The sequence below is a fragment of the Lissotriton helveticus genome, chromosome 10 (genome assembly GCF_964261635.1).
Source record: "Lissotriton helveticus chromosome 10, aLisHel1.1, whole genome shotgun sequence".
Taxonomy (NCBI): Eukaryota; Metazoa; Chordata; class Amphibia; order Caudata; family Salamandridae; genus Lissotriton; species Lissotriton helveticus.
In genome coordinates, this window is record NC_136071.1 from 1,139,444,619 (window position 1) to 1,139,465,934 (window position 21,316).

A 21,316-nucleotide genomic window follows, 5' to 3' on the forward strand; every position below is an offset into this window, starting at 1 on the left:
CAATGATGCATCCAATTGCCAGTGGTCCAATAAATGATATGGATGGACGAACTGGTGAATTTGTAAGGCCCTGGACATCCAGCTCATTTTGCCTGTCCCTTGGCTTGTTTGGAAAATCTGGAGTCTATCAACAAGCTGAGCTTTGTTGACTTGGGCCGACAGACATTTGCAAAAACCCTCTCTTCTTGGATACTGACTATTGAAGCACAGAATTTTACAGATAGAATGACTAACATTAGCATCCCATTAGCATCCTAGGTGCATGGGCATCAATTCATGAAAATGCCTTGTGATTGCGGTAGTGACATCACATCTTTTGACCCTAATGACATCACAGGAAGTGGTCATATCGCCTTTGACACACTGCCAGCCCCCCTCAGCTGTTTCTGATCTGTCTAACTCTTCTATTATGTCATACCTTTCTCAGCTGTTGTTGACTCTTGTTCACCCTTCCTGACAATCTTAACTATGTCTTTCTCACTAATCTCCTTATAATACATGTTGTCCCTTCTCTCAGTGATCTCCATTCTCGCCTGTTCTGTCTCTTTTTCCACTCTAGTTCACCTTTCTCCCTCCTCTCCTACCCCCTTATCTCTCTCTCTTTTTTCACTTGTCTATGTCGCAGAATTATTGGCTCCTTTTTCATCCCTTTTTGTCTCTCTCAAACATACATCCTCCTGTGTTTGTCTCTTGATCTCTCACCCTTCTCTCTGCAGTGTCTTTTTATCCTTACTTCACCTCAAAGCCTTTTACCTTTACCTCCTCTCTCTTTTTCCCTGTCTTCTCCCCTGTATTTCTTTTTAGGTCTCGCTGCATGTGCTGTCTCAGCGAAACTTAAAGTAATCTATATGTTGGGTGAAACTCCGTGTAATTTGTTATACAGCTTGTGATTCATTTAACTGTGGCATTGCTGTTGTTTGCTTGATTTCTGTTGGCTGTTGGCCCTATGGGAACTTCTGTGTAGTCCCGAGGCAGCGGCGCCTGACTACAGTTTCCGTCCGCTTGCACTTAATTGCCTGCAGCCATCTGGTTGGGGGCGTGGCTCCTCTCCTCTCCCTCGTTCCACGCGGCCGCTTGTTTATATTGACTCCATTGCTTGTGTTTTCTCTAAAGAAATTGTCATGGGGCTGTTCATAGGTAAAACCATGGAAATAGACCATACACGCGAACATGTTCACACTCGTCTGAAACAGGTGAACCAGGACTATGAGATTGTAATATTTATGCAAAGATTGGTCAAGTCCTATGGAGCTCTGCCGCCATCGTTAAAATACCTTTGAAACCACGCTACGTCACTGTGAATAGACCCCCACTGTTCCTCTACCAACAGGCAGCTAGACCGCTGCCTTCTTTCTGTTCGAGTGAAGGCAGACCCTGTCGGTCGAATACCAGACGTACGAGTCACGACCCAGCCTCCTATAATCACGCAGCTTTGCGTGACATGTTCCGTGAATTTAGTTCCCCGAATCCGTTTCGAAATACTACAGGCCCCACGTTTCCCATGTTGTGACTGACTGGGTAATTTCTGAACATTGTCGATTTAAAATGTTATTTACCCTTCACCGTTCCAAGATGGCCGACGTGTTTATAGCGTCACAGGGGGCGGCTGATGTAGAGTTCCATAGAACTGCTAGGGAATTTACCCTGCGAGTCCGACTCCACCTTCTCTGTTCACGGGCGGCTGTTTTGGTTTTTCTTCCCATGAGTTCCGCAGCTGCTAGTGATTGACTCAGGCGTGTGGCTGTACTCCATTCAGCCCCGCGCAATGGCCTTGATGGTGTGGGTGAGGGACCCGTTCACTGGAAAAGTTGACCGGTGTACTGTCTGCGATGGGACCACGGTGCGCGATCTACTGCTTCCCAGGAACAAGGTGAGGCAGCTCTTGAAGCAATGGGAACACTATGAATTTGAGATTGGAGTCTAAGGATTAAGCGGGTATCATTAGCTTGGTTTGTAGGACCAGTGCAAGAACAGCAAACAGTAGTCTAATCTAGACGTTAGCACTTGACCAAAAAGTTGTATATTTCTCTTTCTGCCTTCACCTGAAAATAATTAACAAGCATTTGCAATGCAATAGGGCTCGTATTAGGAAAGTTTGAGCTTTTGGTAATGTAAATGACACATTTTTTATTTATGTTTTGGTTTTGAAAATAGCGAAATTAATAGCTTTGTCATTTACAATGGCAATAGTTATAACTTTCGCAAATGTGACACCTATAGCAATTGTAATGCAATATGTGTTGTATTTATGTGACTTACATGTATTGATATTACAAATAACAATGACTTTTATTTTTTTTAATAATTAATACTTAAAAGTTATTGTGATTTATAATGGCAATAGCTTAAACTTTTGTAAATAACTTTTGTGAAGATTATGTTCAGTGTCTTTTATTGTGACGAAAATACAAGAACAGAAGTGAAATATTAACATCTTTTTGTTACATGTGTAATAAAGCTTGAAACATTGAGAGAACATATTTGAACCAGTTGTTGTTGAATGGTTGCACAGATTGATGCTGTAGTGGCGCTGAGTGATGATGTGATGGCGAACGAGTGATGCTGTGGCGTTCAGTGATGCTGTGGTAGCGCATAGTGATGTTGTGGTGCCCCCGAGTGATGCTGTGGTGGTGCTGAGTGATACTGTATGCTATGCTATGTTTTGTTTTGCTATCCTATGTTTTGTTTTGTTATGTATGTTATGTTTTGCTATCCTATGCTTTGATTTGTTATGCTATGCTATGCTGTGTTTTGTTATGCTATGCTAGGTTTTGTTATGCTATGCTATGTTTTGCTATGCTATGCTTTGTTATGCTATGCTATGCTATGTTTTGTTATGCTATGCTATGTTTTGTTGTGTTTTATTATGCTATGGTTGGTTTTGCTATGCTATGTTTTGTTATGCTATGCTATGCTATGTTTTTGTGTGTTTGGTATGCTATGCTATGTTTTGCTATGCTATTATATGTTTGTTTTTGCTATGCTATGTTTTGTTGTGTTTTGTTAAGCTATGCTATGTTTTGTTGTGTTTTGCTATGTTTTGTTATGCTATGTGTTGTTGTGTTTTGTTATGCTATGTTTTGTTGTTATGCTATGTTTTGTTATGCTATGCTTTGTTTTGCTATCCTATGCTTTGATTGTTATGCTATGCTATGTTTAGTTTTGCTATCCTATGCTTTCTTTTGTTATGCTATGCTATATTTTATTGTGTTTGGTTATGCTATGCTATGTTTTGTTGTGTTTTGCTATGCTATGCTTTGTTTTGCTATGCTATGTTTTGTTATTCTATGTTTTGTTATGCTATGCTATTCTTTGTTATGCTATGTTTTGTTATGCAATGTTAAGCTTTCTTTTGTTATGCTATGCTATGTTGTGTTTTGTTATGCTATGCTATGTTTTGTTGTGTTTTGTTATGCTATGCTATGTTTTGCTATGCTTTGCTATGCTATGTTTTGTTATGTATGCTATGTTTTGTTGTGTTTTGCTATGTTTTGGTATGCTATGTTTTGTTATGCTATGCTATGTTTTGTTATGTTATGTTATGCTATGTTTTGTTATGTTATGCTATGTTTTGTTCTGCTATGGTTTGTTGTGTTTTGTTATACTATGCTATGTTTTGTTATACTATGCTATGTTTTGTTTTGCTATGCTTTCTTATGTTGTGCTATGCTTTATTTTGTTATGCTATGTTTTGTTATGCTATGCTATGTTTTGTTGTGTTTTGTTATGATATGCTATGCTTTGTTGTGTTTTGCTATGCTATGTTTTGTTTTGTTATGCTGTTTTGTTTTGCTATCCTATGCTTTGTTTTGTTATGCTATGCTATGTTTTGCTATCCTATGCTTTTTGTGTCACGCTATGCTATGCTGTGTTTTGTTATGCTATGCTATGTTTTGTTATGCTATGCTGGTGAGGGTGTGTGAGGCTGAGTGAGGGTGAGGGGTGTGAGGGTGAGGGTGTGTGAGGGTAAGGCTGTGTGAGGGTGAGAGGGTTGTGAGGGTGAGGGGGTGTGAAGGTGAGGGTGTGATCGTGAGTGAGGGGGTGTGAGGGTGAGGGGGTGAGGGGTTGCGAGGGGGTGAAGGTGAGGGGGTGTGAGGGTGTGAGGGTGTGAGGCGGTGCGAGGGTGAGGGGGTGTGAGGGTGAGTGGAGTGAGGGGGTGTGAGGGTGAGTGAGGGTGAGTGAGGGTGTGTGAGGGTGAGAGGGTTGTGAGGGGGGTGTAAGGGTGAGGGTGAGGGTGTGAGTGAGGGTGAGGGTGTGAGGGTGAGGGAGTGTGATAGAGTGTGTCAGGGTGAGAGGGAGTGTGAGGGTGAGAGGGTGGGTGAGGGTGGGTGAGAGGGTGAGTGAGGGTGAGGGGGTGTATGAGGGTGAGGGGGTGTGATGGTGAGCGGATGTGAGGGTGAGGGTGTGAGGGAGGGTGAGGGGATGTGAGGGTGAGGCAGTGTGAGGGTGAGGGGGTGGGAGGGTGAGGTGGTGTGAGGGTGAGGGTGTGAGGGGGTGTGAGGGTGTGAGGGTGTGGAGGGTGTGTGAGGGTGTGTGAGGGTGAAAGTGTGAGGGTGAGGGTGAGGGTGTGTGAGGGTGAGGGTGTGTGAGGGTGTGTGAGGGTGAGGGTGTGAGGGTGAGAGGGTTGTGAGGGTGCGGGGGTGAGGGTGTGAGGGTGAGTGAGGGTGTGTGAGGGTGGGTAAGGGTGTGTCAGGGTGAGGGTGTGTGAGGGTGAAGGGGTGAGGGTGTGAGGGTGTGTGAGGGTGGGTGAGGGTGAGGGTGTGTGAGGTTGGGCCACGGTGTCTCTGAAAGCAGTTGTTTTTATTTACTTGGCACAGGTTCAGGTCCGATAGAATGAAATGATACGGGCTTGGCGCATTCCTCCACCGTGAAGCCATCCCAAGAGCCGTTTTAAAGTTAACAGGAGAATTTCCCCCATGCTATTCTCATCTGTCGTTCCGCGAGACGTCTGTTCTCCAAATGCTCACTCCGTACATTCCTACGCATTCGGGATTGCAAAATGTTATGTTTCCGTTCACGCGGTAAGAGCACGCTGTCAATTAGGCACCTCGTGCTTGCACAACTCTCCCCCCAAAAAACATAATTCTTGCGTGCCGTGATGTGACACATTGAACTTCCACCTAGCAAAAGCATTGTGTGTGAGGCTGAGTGAGGGTGAGGGGTGTGAGGGTGAGGGTGTGTGAGGGTAAGGCTGTGTGAGGGTGAGAGGGTTGTGAGGGTGAGGGGGTGTGAAGGTGAGGGTGTGATCGTGAGTGAGGGGGTGTGAGGGTGAGGGGGTGAGGGGTTGCGAGGGGGTGAAGGTGAGGGGGTGTGAGGGTGTGAGGGTGTGAGGCGGTGCGAGGGTGAGGGGGTGTGAGGGTGAGTGGAGTGAGGGGGTGTGAGGGTGAGTGAGGGTGAGTGAGGGTGTGTGAGGGTGAGAGGGTTGTGAGGGGGGTGTAAGGGTGAGGGTGAGGGTGTGAGTGAGGGTGAGGGTGTGAGGGTGAGGGAGTGTGATAGAGTGTGTCAGGGTGAGAGGGAGTGTGAGGGTGAGAGGGTGGGTGAGGGTGGGTGAGAGGGTGAGTGAGGGTGAGGGGGTGTATGAGGGTGAGGGGGTGTGATGGTGAGCGGATGTGAGGGTGAGGGTGTGAGGGAGGGTGAGGGGATGTGAGGGTGAGGCAGTGTGAGGGTGAGGGGGTGGGAGGGTGAGGTGGTGTGAGGGTGAGGGTGTGAGGGGGTGTGAGGGTGTGAGGGTGTGGAGGGTGTGTGAGGGTGTGTGAGGGTGAAAGTGTGAGGGTGAGGGTGAGGGTGTGTGAGGGTGAGGGTGTGTGAGGGTGTGTGAGGGTGAGGGTGTGAGGGTGAGAGGGTTGTGAGGGTGCGGGGGTGAGGGTGTGAGGGTGAGTGAGGGTGTGTGAGGGTGGGTAAGGGTGTGTCAGGGTGAGGGTGTGTGAGGGTGAAGGGGTGAGGGTGTGAGGGTGTGTGAGGGTGGGTGAGGGTGAGGGTGTGTGAGGTTGGGCCACGGTGTCTCTGAAAGCAGTTGTTTTTATTTACTTGGCACAGGTTCAGGTCCGATAGAATGAAATGATACGGGCTTGGCGCATTCCTCCACCGTGAAGCCATCCCAAGAGCCGTTTTAAAGTTAACAGGAGAATTTCCCCCATGCTATTCTCATCTGTCGTTCCGCGAGACGTCTGTTCTCCAAATGCTCACTCCGTACATTCCTACGCATTCGGGATTGCAAAATGTTATGTTTCCGTTCACGCGGTAAGAGCACGCTGTCAATTAGGCACCTCGTGCTTGCACAACTCTCCCCCCAAAAAACATAATTCTTGCGTGCCGTGATGTGACACATTGAACTTCCACCTAGCAAAAGCATTGTGTGTGAGGCTGAGTGAGGGTGAGGGGTGTGAGGGTGAGGGTGTGTGAGGGTAAGGCTGTGTGAGGGTGAGAGGGTTGTGAGGGTGAGGGGGTGTGAAGGTGAGGGTGTGATCGTGAGTGAGGGGGTGTGAGGGTGAGGGGGTGAGGGGTTGCGAGGGGGTGAAGGTGAGGGGGTGTGAGGGTGTGAGGGTGTGAGGCGGTGCGAGGGTGAGGGCGTGTGAGGGTGAGTGGAGTGAGGGGGTGTGAGGGTGAGTGAGGGTGAGTGAGGGTGTGTGAGGGTGAGAGGGTTGTGAGGGGGGTGTAAGGGTGAGGGTGAGGGTGTGAGGGTGAGTGAGGGTGTGTGAGAGTGAGTGAGGGTGAGGGTGTGAGGGTGAGGGAGTGTGATAGAGTGTGTCAGGGTGAGAGGGTGTGTGAGGGTGAGAGGGTGGGTGAGGGTGGGTGAGAGGGTGAGTGAGGGTGAGGGGGTGTATGAGGGTGAGGGGGTGTGATGGTGAGCGGATGTGAGGGTGAGGGTGTGAGGGAGGGTGAGGGGATGTGAGGGTGAGGCAGTGTGAGGGTGAGGGGGTGGGAGGGTGAGGTGGTGTGAGGGTGAGGGTGTGAGGGGGTGTGAGGGTGTGAGGGTGTGTGAGGGTGTGTGAGGGTGAAAGTGTGTGAGGGTGAGGGTGTGTGAGGGTGAGGGTGTGTGAGGGTGTGTGAGGGTGAGGGTGTGAGGGTGAGAGGGTTGTGAGGGTGCGGGGGTGAGGGTGTGAGGGTGAGTGAGGGTGTGTGAGGGTGGGTAAGGGTGTGTCAGGGTGAGGGTGTGTGAGGGTGAAGGGGTGAGGGTGTGAGGATGTGTGAGGGTGGGTGAGGGTGAGGGTGTGTGAGGTTGGGCCACGGTGTCTCTGAAAGCAGTTGTTTTTATTTACTTGGCACAGGTTCAGGTCCGATAGAATGAAATGATACGGGCTTGGCGCATTCCTCCACCGTGAAGCCATCCCAAGAGCCGTTTTAAAGTTAACAGGAGAATTTCCCCCATGCTATTCTCATCTGTCGTTCCGCGAGACGTCTGTTCTCCAAATGCTCACTCCGTACATTCCTACACATTCGGGATTGCAAAATGTTATGTTTCCGTTCACGCGGTAAGAGCACGCTGTCAATTAGGCACCTCGTGCTTGCACAACTCTCCCCCCCAAAAAACATAATTCTTGCGTGCCGTGATGTGACACATTGAACTTCCACCTAGCAAAAGCATTGTTGTGTCAGTGACTTTTAACATTTCATAATTTGTGCTCAAATTAAGTTATATTTATTTGTAGCAAGTAGGATTTATAATTTTTTTAAATGAGTGCTGCAAAATGACGTCACCGAAACTTTTCTTGGTGCTTGAAACCAATTTTCTCACTGAGAGTTTTTGCCGCCAATTTCATCCGAAAAAGCTGTACTACTATTTAGGCTCATGCATTGTTCCACTTTAAATTAAAACGGTGTGAAATTTACCTTAAAATACTTTTAGATATGTTACAGTCAACGAACGCATTTTGCGTTTCCAGAATCGAATTAAAGTGAAAGTGTCAGGGAAGCTCTCGGCATTGCGCGGCGGGGGGGAGTGGGTTGGGCGGGGGTGTGTGTGTGTGTGTCTGTGTTTGTCTGTGTGTGTCTGTGTCTGTGTGTGTGTGTGTTTGTGTGTGTGTCTGTGTATGTGTGTGTCTGTGTGTGTGTCTGTGTGTGTGTCTGTGTGTGTGTGTGTATGTGTGTCTGTGTGTCTGTGTGTCTGTGTGTGTGTGTGTGTGTCTGTCTGTGTGTCTGTCTGTCTGTGTGTCTGTGTGTCTGTGTGTGTGTGTGTGTCTGTGTGTGTGTGTCTGTGTGTGTGTCTGTGTGTGTGTCTGTGTGTGTGTGTCTGTGTGTGTCTGTGTGTGTCTGTGTGTGTCTGTGTGTGTGTGCGTCTGTGTCTGTGTGTCTGTGTGTGTGTGTGTCTGTGTGTCTGTATGTGTGTCTGTCTTCGTGTGTGTGTCTGTGTGTGTGTGTCTGTGTGTGTGTGTGTGTCTGTGTGTGTCTGTGCATGTGTCTGTGCGTGTTTCTGTGTGTGTGTGTGTCTGTGTGCGTGTGTGTGATGTACGTTGGGTTAAAGATGAGAGCTGAGTAAAATTAACGAAAAGAGGGTTATAGAGCAGAAGCCTGTGTTAGGGAGCAGGGAAAGTGCACGAGACCAATTTTCTCACGGAGAGTTTTCGTCACCAATTTCATCCAACAAAGCTGTACTACTTTTTAGCGTTACAAAAGGGGATGATGGATGGAGCGTTTGAGCAAATCAAACACTCACCCCCAGTCAACTGATCTGGGTTTAATCCATCACCATTCTTTAGCTCACTCCGCCACCACAGTTCAGACATGGCCATATGCAATTCAGTCTGACCCTGTGCCTCATGGGAACAGTCCAGCCCAAACTGCCAAGCCATGCTTTCCCTGGACCGGAAACAAGCATCCTGGGACCGGTTTCGGGTTCATAACCCTCATCAGCCAGGCTATCTTGAATCCAGTGGCAAAGTGAGCAAGGAACTCACGTCTGAGCATACCCTGCCAACTTAGGGCGAACAAAGCGATACAAAAGGGGATGATGGATGGAGCGTTTGAGCAAATCAAACACTCACCCCCAGTCAACTGATCTGGGTTTAAACCATCACCGTTCTTAAGCTCACTCCACCACCCCAGTTCAGACATGGCCATATGCAAATCAGTCTGACCATGTGCCTCTTGGGAACAGTCCATTCATCATCCCCTTTTGTACTACTATTTAGGCACATGCATCGTTCCACTTTAAATCAAAACGGTGTGAAATTTACCTTAAAATTATTTTAGACATGTTACAGTCAATGAACGCATTTTGCGTTCCCCGAACCGAATTAAAGTGAAAGTGTCAGTGAAGCTCTCGGCATTGCGCGGTGGGGGGGGGGGATCTGTCTGTGTGTGTGTGTGTGTGTGTGTGTCTGTGGGCTGGGTTAAAGATGAGAGCTGAGTAAAATTAGCGAAAAGAGGGTATAGTGGAGAAGCCTCTGTTAGGGAGCAGGGAAAGTGCACTCAGAGATATGTGGTCGGGACTAGGTCATAACAAGCTCTCGGCATTGCGTGGGGGGCGGATTCCTTTGAAGTCTGATGAGGGGGCTGAGGGGCGGGGGAGCGACTTCCTTTGAGGTCTGATGCCGAGGCTCAGACAGATGGTGTGCGATGTGGCTGGGATGCAGGCCCGGACTGGCCGTTGCAGGCACCGGGCAATCCCCCGGTCGGCCGCATGGGTGGGGGCCGGTTTTGGGTCCCAGGGGGCCGTTTTTGTTACAGGGCCGTTTTTTGCAGCATAGCTGCAAAAACGGCCCTGTAATAAAATCGGCCCGAAAACCGGCCCTGGCAAAGAGTACGGTCGCACCCCCAGGGTAGAGGGGGGCCGGCTGAGCACTTTGCCATGGCTGATTTCGGGTCCCAGTACGGCCCTGCTGGGATGTGCACGCGCCTGGCTCACATGAACTGTTACCGATCCGCAGGCAGTTTGGGTAGACCTTTGAGAGCCATTACTATAATCTCGACACAAACAAACATTGCTAAAGCAATGCTGTAGGTCGAGACCTAAAAACTTACAGTACAGAGTGTTATCTAGTACTGTTCCAAGCATCATGGTCCCAACTCCCACACTGCCCTAGTAAAATCCTAGACCTGAATCAGCCATATTTGTTTAATGCATTTGCAATGCAATAGGTCTCGCATTTACAAGAGTTTGAGCTATTGGCATTGTAAATGATAATGCCTTTTATTTATGTGTTGATTTTTAAAACATAAATAAAAGGCATTTAACAATGCCAATAGCCTAAACTCTCGCAAATGCGAGACTCATTGCATTGCAAATGCTTGTTTTTTTCTCTCTCTACAAACTTAGGGACAGCGGGAGGCACAGAGAGGATCTACACCACTTGGATCAATAAATACATGATTCTTTTCCATGTAAACTACTGTCCTCTGTGGTCAAGGGGTCGCAGTGACAGTGCTGGGGGTCGCAGGAGGCACTCCAGGGATTGCAGCTGCGACCTCTGGCAACCCCTAAATGACAAACATCCCTAGGTGGGTTGGAACATCAATGTCTCTTTACGCAGCACTTTTCTCCATGGTTCTGTAGCACTGTCACTAGAATCCTATGTATCAACCTCAGAAGCATGAATGCCTGGAGTTGGCCCTGTAGGGATTTGGGGCCGTTAACTGGAGATCATGCAGATGAGGCCAGCCAGGTCTTGCCTTCTTAAGCCATCTTTCCACGTGATGGAACGCTGACTATTTGAGAACAGAAATAAAGACGCAGAATATCACATGAGCATTTTAAAACCGGGGAGCGTCTGAAAGCATCACGATTGACCTGGCCGTGTCTGCATGACACTGACATACCCTGACCAACTATGTGCTGTGTGAGTGTTTCATGTAAAGTATCACTTTCCTGAAAACTCCCTGAGAAACTATCCGACCCCCTTGCCCTCTGGTATGAAAACACATTCCATAGCAACAAAACAACTCTGTCTAGTGTCAGTGTAGATTGCAGACAGTGTGTAAAATCCAGCCTTCCATCATGGTTAACAGGGGAAGCGCGGAGGGCGTAAATATTCATGTCACTGTCAAGCGTGACCATAGAGTGGCAACGTACAGACAAGCCTGTCGGTCTCTACATGTCATCTAAGGCAGTGAAGATATAGCCCGAAGAGTCGCTATTTAAGACAGTGCATGGCTCAAGCCTTGAGCGCCCGGTTGCAATGTTATTTATTAAAACATTTTAAAAAGGTATTAAATAAAAAAGAAAACACGTCGTTTACAGCTTTCCTTTCTATGTATAGCTCTCCCCTCTCATCTGAAAGCAGCAGGGCTCGAGTCGGGGTACCACGGGGGTGGACGGCGTCCCCCCACTTATTTTACCGGGAGCTCGATAACTGGAGAAAATGGAGCCACACATTCACTCTTTAGCCTCTCTGGGGCGAGATCGGAGCCACCTTTCGTGACGTCACTTCATGTTGTGACGTCAGCGCCCCCCCCCCTTCTTTTTTTAGGACTTGTGCCCTGGAAAGCAGACACCCCAGAAGAGAATCGTCTCCCAGCTCTCGGGTCGGTATTGGATGCTGGCCTCACCAGTCTTGTAAGAATTATGGGCGCATGTGGGATGCTATCCAGCAGACAAGCCCTGGCTGGCTCTGCTCGGTTGTGTTTCATAGAAAAACTTTCACGCTCAGTTTTACGCCAAAGAGCCTGCTGGCCCGTCCTCGAGTGCCTCTCCTCCCTCTGCCTTCACGACGGCTCTGTCTGGATGTAAAACAGCTGCGCGAAGCTGGATGGGAAACAGACAGATGCTGTCATTCTGGGCTCCAGGTTCAGGTTTGAACACCTCGCTTTGCCCAGCTTGGCCCCCTGCTGTGAAAAGTCTAAAAGAACGATATGTGACTGCAGAATACTTGTGTCCCCAGAGCACAAGGTTTCACTGCTTTAAATTATTCGGAAGATGTACCCCACATTGCAGAAATCACAAAGTATATGCGTGGATGTTGTATTGTGGGGGTATATTATTCCAGGAGGCATGAGTAGGCAGTGTCGGGTTGTCCTGCCGGACACTTAGGAACTGCCAGATGGGCCAGCTTGAAAGGGCCAGTGTGTGGGCTGTTCTTCTGGGCCCCTGGCGCCTGGCGAGACTAAAAGAAAACACTAACCCTGGGCGTAGCTCGCGAAGTAGCGCTACGCGTAGCTACGCGAAGTGCACTTCGCGCTACGCGTAGCACTACGCGAACAGCACAGTAGCCTGTTCGCACTGTGCAAGATGCCGTTTTCAATGATTGCACAATTCGGACAAGCATCCGGCACTGTGCAATCATTGAAAACAGCATCTTGCACAGTGCGAGCTGTAGTTTTCTGCCGCTCGAGTAGATTTTTACTCGAGCGGCAACTTTCCCAACGCGGATTGGTAGTTTCTCATCGTGAGCGGTCGCGAGCATACGCGACCACTCGCAATGAGAAACCTGACCTCCCCGTGTTGAGAATCTCACTGGGAGGTTTATTTTCCACGATCGCGATTGGCAACTTGATATTGCTGATCGCGAACGAGGAAAAAGTCTCACCGGGATGTCATTTTGCTTGCTCGCGGTCGCCAACTTGATGTTGAGGACCGCGAGCACGCAAAAAATGACCGCTGCACTACGCTACGCTACGCGTGTTTGCACTATGCTACATGCAATTCGCGTAGTGTGAATGTCGTGCCTGCTTGTTAGCCAACGCGGAAAACGGGGTTGGCAAAGCCTTGGTTGGCAAAGTCCTGAAATGCTTCTAAGACGCATGCGCAACTATTAGCACATGCGCAGTACACTTACTACCGCATTTAAGCCCTCCCTGCGTTCCCGGAAGTGCTTCACGTTTAGCTAGTGACAGAGCCTTCGTTCCGGGTCACGGTGTGGTGTGGTGTTCGTCCGAGGAGTCAGGGGTTGTGGCGTTTCGAGCTCGGCGGTTTTCCGCGGGTCGTGAGTACGTTTGTAGTGTTTCTCGCGTATTCTCCTTTTTGTTGTTTATTATCTTTCCTTTGTGCTTTTGGGCCGTTTTGTTACTTCCTTTGTAGATTAGATAGTAGTGCCGTTTTATGTTGGAATTTCCACATCCTGGATCTAGTATCCTTCAGAGTGCACTCTGTGTTTTCGAGTAAGGGGAAAACAAGTCCCCTCTCAGTATTCTATTCATGATCGGAGTGGCCTTGTGAGATGTAACAAGGTTTCACTTCCATCGGGTATTATTTCTTTCATGTTCCAGTTTATAGACACTTGGACCTGTTCTAATAGGTGAGCCAAAAAAAAAGATAACTTTATGTTATATGCTCTACCTCTTCTTAACCTACCTAATTATTCCTTCTGGCTTTTAAGGGTTAGAACCTATCGTTTCCTGCTACACTTGGTTTCCTGTGCACCTATAGAAAGACAGCACACACGTTACAAGTTCCAGTTACTTTTTCAAGCCAATACACAGCCTACATAAGATATACCCATTTTCCCAGATACACAAATTTAGAAAGACAACAGGCAGGGGACTTTATTAATGTTCTGCTTTCTTTTACATTAGTTCCTGGTCTTTGAAGATTACAGAATCTGGTCCCGTGAAGATTGAAGAGTGCTGTGTCTTTCCCTTCTATCCTTGTTTTGTTTGCCCCCTTTCCCCCTGGTTACCTTCTTGGTGTTAGAGTTACATTCTGACATCGGGCGGTGATAGGGGGAAGTCGGGTAATTATCTACGAGCTTCCACGACACTTCTGAGACAACTATACGCGAGCAGGACAGAACGCGAAGCCATTATATATTTGTCTCCCGAGTGCCATGGATCTCACATTAGAGGATGTAGCCAGTATGGTAGGGAATCTCCAGAGAGAAACACAATCCCTTTCAGACAAAGTAGAGTCTCTGAGGATCACTAGAGAAGGTGCCGGTGCTGCTGCACCAGTGGTACAGGTGTTTACACCTCACACCATTCCTCTAGGACCGCCTGAGCGTTTCTACGGAGACCCTGCTAAATGTGCCGCTTTTCTTACTCAGTGTCAATTACATTTTTTATGTAAGGCTCCTTGCTTTCCTAATGATCAAGCCAAAGTGGCATTTGTACTCTCTTATTTGGGTGGGTCAGCCGCAAATTGGACTATCCCTTTGATAGAAAAAGACGACCCCCTTCTCCTGAATTATGATGCATTCAGAAGAGAATTAAGTAAAATGTTTGATAAACACACGTTCACTCATGCGGCAGACACAGAACTATTGAATCTCAAACAAGGGTCCAAAGATCTTATAACCTACATTGCCACATTTAATAGATTGGTGGTGGAGGCTGATTGGCCAGCAGAGAAACGCAGTGCCCTCTTTTATAAAGGATTGCGTGACGAGCTAAAAGATGCGTTAGCGCATGTAGTGAAACCCCCTGATACGTGTCCTGAACTGATAGACCTCGTTGTTAAACTTGATCATCGGTTGGATGAACGCAGAAAAGATAAAGTCAGGTATGACTATCCCAGACTAGGGAATAGAGAAAGGAAGACAGAAGTCGAAGTAAAAAACGATGATCCTGAGCCTATGCAAATAGATAGCATAAAAGGACCTCTAAGTGAAGCGGAGAAACAAAGAAGACGTGACAATCGTCTCTGCTTATATTGTGGAAGAGCTGGTCATTTCCTCAAAGACTGTCCAGTAAAACCAAAACAGATTCGCAAATCGGAAAACTAGAAGACCCGAGGCTAACTGAGACTGCTCCTTCGGGTCCTTTAAAACAAATGGTCTCATCTTTATTGACTAATACTGGCCATTTCTTTATCCCCGCTCAGTTAGGTTGGCAAGGTACCACTGTAAACCTACCTATTATGATAGACTCAGGAGCATCGGGTACTTTTATGGATAAACAATGGGCAATTGCACATGTTATACCAGATGTAAAAAAAGCGATTATTGAAGAGGTAGTAACTATTGACGGTAGTCCACTAAAATCTGGATCGATCACGCATACGTCCATCCCTTTAGAACTAGTAATTAATGCTACCCATTGGGAAATGCTCACTTTTGATCTGATAGATTCACCTCAGTTCCCAGTAGTGTTAGGGCTCCCATGGCTGAGACTGCATAATCCGCATATAGATTGGCAACAAACACAGATCCTGTTCAGAGAAGAATGCAGTTCTCATAGACAAGATACGTTCAGTACCAAAACCCCTGATAACCAAGAACACTCTTCTCACCCTCCCAAAGACAAAGCAATTGGTGTCGTTTCACTCCCAATGGAAGGATACTCTGTAGAACAACCTGATATCAACCTACCCTCAGAGTATCAAATGTATCATTCTGTATTTGACAAGGAACAAGCCACCTCCTTGCCTCCTCATCGCATATACGATTGCCGTATAGATCTGCAACCAGGAGCCCGTATACCTACTAGTAGGGTATACTCATTAACGGAAAAAGAAAACCAGTATTTACGAGAATATCTTGACACTATGCTTGAGCTAGGATTCATCCGGGTCTCTAGATCGCCTGCTTCCTCAGCGCTTTTTTTTATACCCAAACGGGAAGGAGGATTGCACTGTTGCATAGATTATAGATCTCTTAATTTCATCACAATCAAAAATCGATACCCTTTGCCACTCATCTCCTCTCTTTTAGATCAAATAAAGGATGCTGAATGGTTCACGAAATTAGACCTACGTGGAGCCTATCACCTTGTGAGAATTAAGGAAGGAGATGAGTGGAAAATGGCCTTTTGTACCAAGTACGGTCTATACGAATATTTGGTGATGCCCTTTGGGCTTTGTAATGCTCCTTCAGCATTTCAATACTTCATCAATGAGGTGCTGAAGGAGTATCTTAACAAAAGCGTAATTGCTTACATTGATGACCTCCTTATTTATTCCAAGAGCCTAGAAGAACACATATTACAGGTACAAGCCGTATTACACAGATTACAAGAGTACCAGTTGTTCTGCAAATTGGACAAGTGTTTTTTCCACCGACATCAAGTAGCCTTCCTGGGATTTATAGTGTCCACCCAAGGGTTGCGAATGGATCCACAAAAAGTCAAAGCAGTGTTACAATGGCCACCTCCTAAAAACGTCAAAGAAATCCAACAGTTTAAAGGATTTGCGAATTTTTATAGACGTTTTATTCATAAATTCTCAGAAGTAGTCGCTCCAATCACTCAATTGTTGCGCAAAGGCACACCATTTTTGTGGTCGAAAGAGGCGAATGATGCTTTCTGCTTCTTGAAGACTACATTTACTCAAGCCCCCATTTTGAAACATCCAGATCCGAGCAGTCCTTTTATTGTGGAAGTAGACGCTTCCCAAGTGGCAGTAGGGGGCGTACTATCCCAAGCCGATGCGGATACAGGGGAATTGCACCCTTTTGCTTACTACTCGCATCGTCTTACACCTGCTGAAGTCAACTACGCGGTGGGGGAAAGGGAGCTTCTTGCTATTAAGAAGGTATTGGAGGAATGGAGGCAATATCTGTTGGGCACTCGCCATACTGTAACAATCCTGACAGACCATTGTAACTTACAGTACTTAAAGACCACCAGAGCCTTATCCATGAGGCAATTACGATGGACTCAATTCTTTAACGAGTATGATTTTGTCATCCATTTCCGTGCAGGCAGGAAAAATGGGAAGGCCGATGCACTATCACGCATGGGGTTTGAGCCTTTTCCCCTAGAAGACACACCTCCCAGTATAATTAGTCCTCAAAGGATGGTAGGGGCACTTACGGCAGAGGAACAATTTTTGCAACAGGTTGAATCGGCTCAGCAGGAGCCTTCCATGCATACTCTGTTGGAGAATCAATCATCCATTGTCAAAGACAAACTGCATTACGTACAAGGAGGACTTGTTATTCCTACATTACCCCTTCAGCAACAGGTACTAGATGGGTGTCATTCCCATGGCATAGCAGGACACCCGGGATATAAAAGAACATTGGAATTGGTAAGACGGTACTGTTGGTGGCCTTTTTTGGCCAGGGACGTCCAGCAATTTGTGCGTACATGCCATGTGTGTGCCCAGGGGAAGGCTTCCCATGAAGGAGGTGTGGGGTTGTTACATCCTATCCCTACTCCTCCTAGACCTTGGCACACTGTGTCCATGGACTTTATTGTGGAGCTACCATGTACTACTGGGGGGAACACCACGCTTCTTGTTGTAGTGGACATGTTCACTAAGACTGCCCATTTCATCCCCTTAAAGAGACTCCCTACCTCTTCCGTCTTGGCTAAAGTCTTTTTGTGAAACATTGTTAGGTTACACGGATTGCCATCGGTAGTAATTACTGATAGGGGAACACAATTTGTATCCAGGTTTTGGAGACAGTTATGTAGAACACTAAACATCGATGTGCGCCTTTCCTCAAGTCACCATCCACAAACGGATGGTCAAACAGAAAGGGTGAACCAGAGCTTGGAGCAATTCCTCAGGTGCCAGTTCTTGCAAGATCAAACTGAGTGGGATGAGTTAGTCTGGTTGGCAGAATTGTCCTACAACAATAGCCACCATTTTTCCACGCTATTCACTCCTTTCTATGGTTCTCATGGTTTCCATCCCAGAGTACTACCCTTCTCTTCGTTAAAGCCCTGCAATATACCTGCTGTACAGGACCTGGTTAATCATATCCAGACAGTGCATTCCAACATACATGATAATCTTGACCATGCAAAAGCTAAATACAAGAGAAAAGCAGACGCGCACAGAGCAACTGAACCGGTCTATCGCATACACGATAAAGTATGGCTTTCCACTAAACACTTGGCCTTGAAAGGTTCCTGCAAGTTCAAACCTAAATTCGTAGGTCCCTTTGTTATCTCACAGGTTATTAACCCTGTGGCTATGAAATTGACACTACCACCGTCTATGAAAGTGCATCCTGTGTTTCACGTGTCTCTTTTGAAGCCTGTCATACCGGGTACTCGTCTCCCGAATGTACCTGTTCCGACTCTGATTGATGACGACATGGAATACGAAGTTGGGGCTATCATAGACTCCAGACGTGTGCGTCGTCGACTTCAGTATCTAATACATTGGAAAGGCTATGGTGTTGAGGAACACTTGTGGGAGCCTGCTGGTCAGGTACATGCTCCTCGTCTGGTCCTGGCGTTTCACAATAGTTACCCCCACAAGCCCAAACCAGTGGGAGGTGTTGTGGGAGGGGTATTCTGTCGTGCCTGCTTGTTAGCCAAAGCGAAAAACGGGGTTGGCAAAGCCTTGTTTGGCAAAGTCCTGAAATGCTTCTAAGACGCATGCGCAACTATTAGCACATGCGCAGTACACTAACTACTGTATTTAAGCCCTTCCCTGCGTTCCCGGAAGTGCTTTGTGTTTAGCCAGTGACAGAGCCTTCGTTCCGGGTCACGGTGTGGTGTTCGTCCGAGGAGTCAGGGGTTGTGGCGTTTCGAGCTCGGCGGTTTTCCGCGGGTCGTGAGTACGTTTGTAGTGTTTCTCGCGTATTCTCCTTTTTGTTGTTTATTATCCTTCCTTTGTGCTTTTTGTTACTTCCTTTGTAGATTAGATAGTAGTGTCGTTTTATGTTGGAATTTCCACATCCTGGATCTAGTATCCTTCAGAGTGCACACTGTGTTTTCGAGTAAGGGGAAAACAAGTCCCCTCTCAGTATTCTATTCATGATCGGAGTGGCCTTGTGAGATCTAACAAGGTTTCACTTCCATCAGGTATTATTTCTTTCATGTTCCAGTTTATAGACACTTGGACCTGTTCTAATAGGTGAGCCAAAAAAAAAGATAACTTTATGTTATATGCTCTACCTCTTCTTAACCTACCTAATTATTCCTTCTGGCTTTTAAGGGTTAGAACCTATCGTTTCCTGCTACACTTGGTTTCCTGTGCACCTATAGAAAGACAGCACATACGTTACAAGTTCCAGTTACTTTTTCAAGCCAATACACAGCCTACATAAGGTATACCCATTTTCCCAGATACACAAATTTAGAAAGACAACAGGCAGGGGACTTTATTAATGTTCTGCTTTCTTTTACATTAGTTCCTGGTCTTTGAAGATTACCGAATCTGGTCCTGTGAAGATTGAAGAGTGCTGTGTCTTTCCCTTCTATCCTTGTTTTGTTTGCCCCCTTTCCCCCTGGTTACCTTCTTGGTGTTAGAGTTACATCCTGACATCGGGCGGTGATAGGGGGAAGTCGGGTAATCATCTACGAGCTACCACGACACTTCTGAGACAACTATACGCGAGCAGGACAGTGAAGTAGCGGAAACTTCGCAAACTACGCGAGCGTAGCGTAGTGCTTTTCCCAGGGTTAGAAAACACCCCCCACCAGGGCCGGACTATGGAACCTTGAGCCTGCCTGGCAGAAATGCTCAAACCAGCCCTGCTTCCTTCTTCTCCTTGAGCAATCTCACTCTTTCCATAGTTCCACTCTCTCTATCCCTTTCTCCTCTCTCTCTTTCCATTCTCTGATCACTATCCCCCCTTTCTTTCTCTCTCTCTCTCTCTCTCTCTCTCTCTCTAGAAGCCTCCCAGGGGGAGGTGAGAAAAGTAACAGAAGCCCTGTGAGCAGCCCTGGGCTTTCAGAAACATCCTCCGTGGGCTCCAGCCCACCTGGGAAATGCGCGGTGGCATAAAAGACCTGTCCGGCCCTGGCCAGCCATCTGGTACAGCCAGAGTGCTGATGCGCTAATTCAAAATAGGGGCAAAGCTGCGATTATTGCAGCAGTAGCAGCGGCGTAGCCATGGGCCCCCAATATAAGCAATGGAAGAATGGACCACCATCCCCTTGTTTGGTAGTATGTAGCAGCTGTGATTGGGGTCCAGTAGGCCCCTGAACCCCAGTACCAGTGCACCTACTGCAGTATTGATGGCTGAGACCCTGTGCAGTGGTGCAACAGCCCAAAAGTGTCAGGGGCCCAGTGCAGCCCAAATATGCCTGTCTTTTAATACCCAAGGAACTAGGCAGCCATTATCCTAGCCTTTGTAATGGGCCATACACATTCACTATGCCATGAAATACAAAACTGAAAAAGAATAACATACAGTTATCCACCTGGGTGGAAAACTAGCTGTGTGCCCTGGTCTTGGGGCTGATAGACCTCTACAATTCAAAACTTGATGACTTTCTTCATAATAGTCCAGGACAACGGTGCAATTAAAAACTTGATGACTGCCTTTGTGCCATAAACAGCATGCTCAGATTCCTCACATGCTCGAAGTCTCAATCTGTAAGAAAAAAGACACTGAAACAATGTCCTGGGAATGCATCCATACTGTAGAAAGCTACCCCTCCCCACCATCAGATCGATCCTCTCCTATGAGATTCTCCTCACTTCAGACTTTGTGTCGATTTAATGTGACGTGTTGTACCTGTAAGAAAACAATAAAAATATGTTTATAAAAAAAAAAGGTTACTATTGAAGCAATTCCTCCAAAGTTGACGGTTATCCATCAATTTTGGAGGAATTGCTGATTGAACAGGACAAGGCAGACCCAGACCAGGGGGCATATTACCAAGCAATAGCGATAATTATCGCTATTGCTTGGTTAGAGACAAAATTTTACCGCTGAGCTGCGGCGATTTTTATCGCAGATAAACCTTGGTATTACCAAGGTTTATCGCAAATGCGATAAAAAACGGCCGCAATGCATGAATATCGCTGAAAATTCAGCGATATTCATGCATTAGCGAGCTAATGCTCTTAGCCATGTTATCCACCTCCCATTGGATAACATGGCTAAGAACTGCTCAGGGCAGGTGTTAGCTTTTGGAGATATTCGCGCTTAGTGCGAATATCTCCAAAAGTTGGTAATAGGAGATAGCGATGTTAGCGACTGTTTCCAGTCGCGAACATCTTGGCACGCCCACTTTGCATGTCATTAGTGATAAATATCACTGACAAGCAAAGTGGGGCCCAAGATGGTCGCTATCTCCTACTAGCTGTCACTAACTGGTGTTAGCGACAGCTAGGTAATAGGGAGATAATTTTATTTCCGCTTTCTTGGCTTTTAAAGCCAAAAAAGCGGAGATAAACCCCCTTGATAATATGCCCCCAAGTTCTCAGCTTGACAGTCTGGGTGATTGGCAACTTCAGGACAATGTCAACTCCTTTCTGGTCTGAGTTTTTGTATCAATTGCTATCTGATTCGTTCTTTTTCCTGATAGGTTACAAAAATCTTGTCCATTGATGATACATGAGGATCTTCTAAAAACTCTGACAAATGCTCTGTTACCACCTGTGAATAGGAGTGTCTGGATTATATTTGATTTGATTTAATTGACATTATGGGTTTTTACCACAACAACGCCTGAGTTCGATCTCTGGTCAGCATTTTGGACAATACTCTTTAGGAGAGGCAACAGTATATGGTTACTGCTCTGTGCGTGAATCCAGAAAGCCATCATTGTGTTGGAGAACCAACGTTTTCAACCATTTAGCCCAGGTGTTCAGGAAGAG

The 21,316-nt window shown here is 46.9% G+C and overlaps 1 long non-coding RNA gene across 2 annotated transcripts in view; it reads left to right on the plus strand.

Annotated features, from left to right (window-relative positions):
- The first annotated feature begins 1,746 nt into the window (after positions 1-1,746).
- The window catches only part of LOC144785648 (uncharacterized), a 251,568-nt gene continuing 231,998 nt past the window's right edge, over positions 1,747-21,316 (plus strand). For both annotated transcript variants that reach the window (XR_013602007.1, XR_013602008.1), the window contains exon 1: positions 1,747-1,870. This is a non-coding gene — a long non-coding RNA (uncharacterized LOC144785648). The remainder of the gene's footprint in view (positions 1,871-21,316) is intronic.